Raw genomic sequence first — 6,219 nt, forward strand, 5'->3', positions numbered from 1 at the left:
TTATTTATGGTAAAATAGACATCAAGAGTAAAAAGGGTATGTAAATAAAAAAAAAGTATGATTTTTTATGGTTTGATACATTAATACAGTACTTTAGGTTAAATCGGAGAGTATTCTGTCTGCATTCAATCAAAACAAAACACACAAAAAAATCAATCTATTCTTAAGGATTAAGGAAAACTGAGGCAAAAGTTTGATCTATGTAAAATTCAGAGCATCTCTTACAAATTACAGCATATATTACATTTCTTGATTTACAATTCATATTACATCTCATTTCAAATGTTTTGACATTTTTATAAACAAACGAGTTACACTCAACAATCATAGAACATGTTCCACATCTCGGTTTCATACACTTTGTCACGCTGTAATTTACATTTATTTTCTTATCAAATTTTGACTATCACAATAAACGTTTCAGATTCTTTTCTTCTTCTCCAAAACACGTTTCATTTTTTTGCTATTCTTTAAAATTTCTTCGTGAACTTTCATAATTGGAAACATGTTAAAATTGTTAGGGTTGAATGTTGTAACAAACGATATAATATCCTTTTGACTTGTATTGGCACTATTTCGGTCGTTAACTGAAATCGGACCCTTCTCCTTAGCTCTTTGAATACCGTTAAATATAATTTTGTCTGGATAGCATTGTTTTCTAAGATTATCTACTAAATTATTTAATCGCTCCTCTAACTTATATAGTAACTAATCTAGATGCCAAACAAAATGGTATGTTAACTTTTGTATGTTGGGTGTGACTGGAATGAAATCAAAGACAGTTCTGGGAATCAGTTGGTTTGCAATACAAATCTGTAGATATGTGTCCGTTTGTTAATTCTACCAAAACATCTAGAAAAGGAAGTTTATCATCACTAACTCCCATAGTATACTGTATATCCGAGTGTAAGGAATCTAACTCTGAATGAAAAGCAGAGACATTCTTGTCCGAGATGATAAAACCATCATATAAAAATCTCAAAATACTATTTTTCAAAAATTCGGAAATTTTTTAATCTGAACTCTGTTCTATTTTGTCATAAAGAATCTCTTCCAAATATCCTAACATTAAAGTAGCATAAGTAGGGGCAACTTTAGTACCCATTGCCGTACCCTTACATTGCTGATAATGGTTACCATTGAAATAAAACGTGTTTCTTTCTAGAACAATTTTAAGAGCGCTTCTTATACATTTATTTTAATAAATCTTCCGTTTACATAGTCCGGATATCCCTGTAACCAATATTTAACATCCTTTATACCTAAATCATGTGGTATGTTAGTATAAAGGCCAACTATATCAAAAGAGACCAATTTGGAATCAATTGTCACTGTCTTAGGTACGCGAGATAAAAAGTCAAAATCGTCCTTAATGAAACTTTTAGCAGTTGGACATAGAGCTTCAATAGTGGATTCTAAGTACGAATCACTACTTTTGGCGGATTCCATTTAGATGTGTTTCTCACTAAACCTTCATTATCAGGAGATTCCTCTTTATCACAATTTGTTTCTTCTAAACGCAATTTCCTGCAAAAATGTAATATTATTTTTACTCTTATGTATCCTAGGTAGTCCATAAAAAATACTTACTCGTACGAAACGAAAAAAAATTGAGGTAATCAATCTCTTCCTCCATTAGACCTTCACTCCAACGATCTAAGACATTCTTGATAAGTTTCATTGTAACAGAATCAATATTTTCAGATGTGATTTGATAGAAATCCTCATCAGACAGCATTTATAATATTTTATCACGATAGTACTCACTATCCATAACAACAACCATACCTCCTTTATCCGCCTCTTTATTTACAATAGACTTATCATTAATCAAACTTTCGATTGCTTTAAATTAATTACGTTGTTTGAAGGAAAGATTATTTTTAACCTTGTTACCTGGAAAAGGATGTATATTTTTAAAGCTTACTGACCACCCCCATCACAGAGACGGAAGGGAAGCCGTCTACCTTAAATACGGGAATCCACAGCATCAAACACTGACAATACCAGCTAAAATCAATAGAAATATCAGAACTGGAAGGAGACAACATTCATAATCCAATGCAGCACCAACGCCTTAAAGATGCAACCCAATTCCTAGCATTTGGACCATACACAGGGAACGCTAAATTACGCTTCCATGCGCATTTTCCCGAATGTAATCATAGTAATTTCATTTCATCAAATTTTATTGACAAGATGTCATAATCAATTGGATTGAATAACAGGCAAAGCCTATATAAATTCTCTCCGTCAAATGGCCAAAGTTGAATAAACAAGGAGACATAATATTTTAGACATGTTGCAAATGAAAAAAATAACACAAAATAATTCATAATAACACAAGGATAAGGGGAAGTAACTCATGAAGGAAACATCTCACACACACACTTACACACACATACAAGTACATGTACAAATACATTTATTTCAGCATATATATACACTATCATAGACAGATATTGGCAGGCTTAGACCAAAAGTCCATGTGCATATATTGCACAGGTCACTGCTACCAACAACTGTTACAATTAAAAATAATAAATTCATTTAATACATATAAAGTGTAATTATTTACAATGTCATGATAAGTACACGCAATAGACAGTAGTCATGCTCAACTAGAATCTCCTGGATGAAATATAGAATATATAGTATATTTTTGTATACCATCATGGCTTTAAGTCATATAAAAATTAAAACGACGGGATTTTCCAATAAAAATATGCACATCATCAAGTATTCTTCTATTTGTAAGCCCATCACAATCAGGACAGCCCTGGAGAAGAATGTTTTTATCAATGTGGTTGTGGTTTCCATAACTATTAAGAGAAGTGAACAAAGTTGTTCTTTGATTATTAAAAATAGGACATTCCAAAAAGTAATGAGATACTGTTTCATGTTCAGCAGAGCAGGTACAAGCAGGACTATTAGTAAGATGGTCATGGTGTAAATCATAATTTAAATTACTGCAAGAGTTTCGAAGTCGACATAGAATAATACTTGCTCTTCGGTTACCTTCTGTTTTGAAAATTGAAACAGATTCACTATCAGAAATAATATCTTTATTCAAATATTTTTTTAATGCTGCAGGAGAGGGAGAATTAAGAAGATCAGAATTTGCAATGTTAATTGTGCGGCACATTTGAGGGAAAAAACTGTCAAAATAGTTATTAGTTCTACATAAAGGTGGGTTGAAAAGCCTAGTTTGTCTGAGAGGGTAGGGGTTATCATTTTGATTATTAATAAAGGGATTTAAAACATTTTGTAAGTATTGAGGTGTCTGCCAATGCATAATTTTGTACATCATTACATGTTTGTGTTTATTTCGTCTTACAGATAGTGTTTCCCAACCTAGTTCATTGTATAGTTTGTCATGTGATACCCCAGAACGAAGACCTGTTATTATCCTAGCTGCTTCTAATTGTACAGATTCAAGAATATCTTTTGCCTGTTGTGTACAATTATCCCAAATAATATCTGCATATTCCAAAATTGGCCTAATAAATCCCATATATATTTTAATTAAAGATTTTCTATTGACTTTAGTTTTGACATGGCGAAGAATATTAAGTCTATTGTAAGCTTTTTTGTATATATTCTGTATGTGCTGTTTCCATGTTGCATCATCTTGAAGTGTAAGTCCTAAGTGTTGATGTGATGATGTGTCTATGATTTGGCTATTTTGGAAAAATAGTGGGATGTGATGGGTGTCTTGTTTTCTAGAAAATATGAGTGATTTTGTTTTACTTGGATTGAATTTAATGTCCCAAGTTGTTGCCCATTCACCTATGTTAGTAAGATCAGTGTTGAGAGATTGTGCGGCCTGTGCTGGGTTATTATCTATAATTACATACAGAGAAGTGTCATCAGCAAAAAGTTTGATATTGGTGGAAACATTAGTAGTGATATCATTGATATAGAGAAGAAATAATAGTGGTCCGAGGACAGATCCTTGAGGTACCCCTGCATTTACATTCTTAAATTGTGAAAAATAACCTTCAGTATTTACTCTTTGCATTCTGTTAGACAGATAATTTTCAAACCACAAAAGTAGATTTCCATTTATACCATATAATTTCAATTTAAATAAAAGACCTTTGTGCTATACTCTGTCGAAGGCTTTACTGATATCACAAAAAACAAATCGAAGCTCCTTTCCTTTATCCATATTGCTTGCAATTTCATTATAAATAAACAAAAGCTGATTGACAGTAGAATCACCAGGTATAAAGCCAGACTGATGCTTAGTAATAATATCATTCTCAATCAAAAAGTTGTATAGATATTTAAAAAAAAAAATTTTCCATTATTTTACTGAAGCATGATGTAATTGAAATTGGTCGGTAATTTAACACATCATTAGATGAGCCATTTCCTTTATAAATAGCATTAACATTTGTTTGTTTCCAACTAAAAGGTATTATACCAGACTCTAGTGTCTTATTGAATAATAACATAAGAGGTAATTTAAGAGAAGCATGAAGCTTTTTCACAATTTTAGGAATAACACCATCAGAGCCTGGGGGTTTATTAGTGTTGAGTATATTAATTTGATCGGAAACATCTTGTTCAGCGATATGAATGTTTGATTGTGAATAGGGGGCATTGGGTTGTGCTGTTTGGGGTAATTCAAGGTCAGGTGTTGATGTAGAAATATTAGTGAAGTGATTGTTAAGAAGCTCTGCTTTTTCAGTTGGATGATGGATTATTTGGCCGTTGGATTCAAGTGGTGGAATAGAAGATGACTTATTAGAAAAATTGGTAATAGATTTAGCTATCTTCCACCATTTGTCTGGAGTAACCACATTTTCATTTAGTGACTTTTCAAGATTTTTTATAAAGTTTGCTTTTGCCTCACGGATAAGGTCAATAGTTTCATTTCGTAAGGTTCTAAATTGTTCCCAATAATGGGGATTATTTGTTAGTTTAGCTTTTCGGTGAATTCTATTTCGTTGTCTCATTTTCAATCTAATTGTATTATTCATCCATGGTTTATCATTTGGGCGCACAGTTATTACTTTTGTAGGAATGAATCTATTGACCTGCTTCGTGATTGCATTGACTATAGAGCTATTATAAGTATTAGAATCCTGATCTGAAGACAAATTCAACCAATCAATATCAAATAAGACATTGTTCATTCTATCAAAGTCTGCTTCATCATATTTTAAAATAGTTTTTTTATAGCTTACTTTTTTAAAAACAGAATAAGAAATTGAAGCATGTACTGAGGAGTGATCACTGCAAAATGGTGGAGATACATGAGTATTTTTTTAACTATGTTTTGGTTATTAGTAAAGATAATATCAATGGATGTGGCACTGTCAGGTGTTATTCTTGTGGGTTCATTAATAAGACTAAGTAAATTATGTTTGATAAGGAGTCCTGATAAGTAATCATAGTAATCATAGTAATCTTCCATCATTGGAAATCTCGATAGAGATTGTTGCGATTCCTCTTCTTTTTGCTTTATTCGCGTTAACGTGTGTCCGAGGAAGCTCCCACAGTATTTCTTCTGTCCATCGCATACCTCGAAAGCATTCTTCCTCCACATTTAGTTCCTTTAAAAGTAAATAAAACTTCATGACTAAGTGTCCCTTGCAGCCATCGGTTCACAGTAAATTTGAAACGTCGTCTTGCGGTTGCGATCCTTACTGGGGTTCGCCAATTCCATGGGGCAATATCATTAATGTAATATAGAAAAAAAGACTGAGCCCTGCTTGTTGGTGCTAGGACTGATGTGGATTTGTCTCGTTCTATAATTTCAGACTGTGCTTTATCCCTCATGATCAGGAAGTTTGCTATCCATTTGTTAACTTTCCCTTCAATACCATATTTTCTGATTCTGCTCATTAGGATCGTAGTACAATTTATGTATAACCGTACATAAACTTTGTCCAACAACAAGTTACAGTTAACCCCTCGTGCGTTCTGGCCATGTTCATCTTCTCAATGTAATATAGCTGTCTGATTCACAAGTATGGCCCGAAGAGAAATCTTCACCTGAGGTCGGGTATATTTATATGGCTGGTCATTTTATTGAGTTTAATTGAATAATAATGGACGAAGGCGTAATGCCTCTATGTCCATATCAACAAATATTTAACAAACAGTTTATAGGAGTGTCAATAACAGCATTATGCATATGTAAACATAGCCTTATTGTGTTTCACGTATCATATATTGTTTCTTTAAAATGTTCATCAATTAAAATTT

The sequence above is a fragment of the Mizuhopecten yessoensis genome, unplaced genomic scaffold, assembly GCF_002113885.1.
Source record: "Mizuhopecten yessoensis strain PY_sf001 unplaced genomic scaffold, ASM211388v2 scaffold4823, whole genome shotgun sequence".
Classification (NCBI taxonomy): domain Eukaryota; kingdom Metazoa; phylum Mollusca; class Bivalvia; order Pectinida; family Pectinidae; genus Mizuhopecten; species Mizuhopecten yessoensis.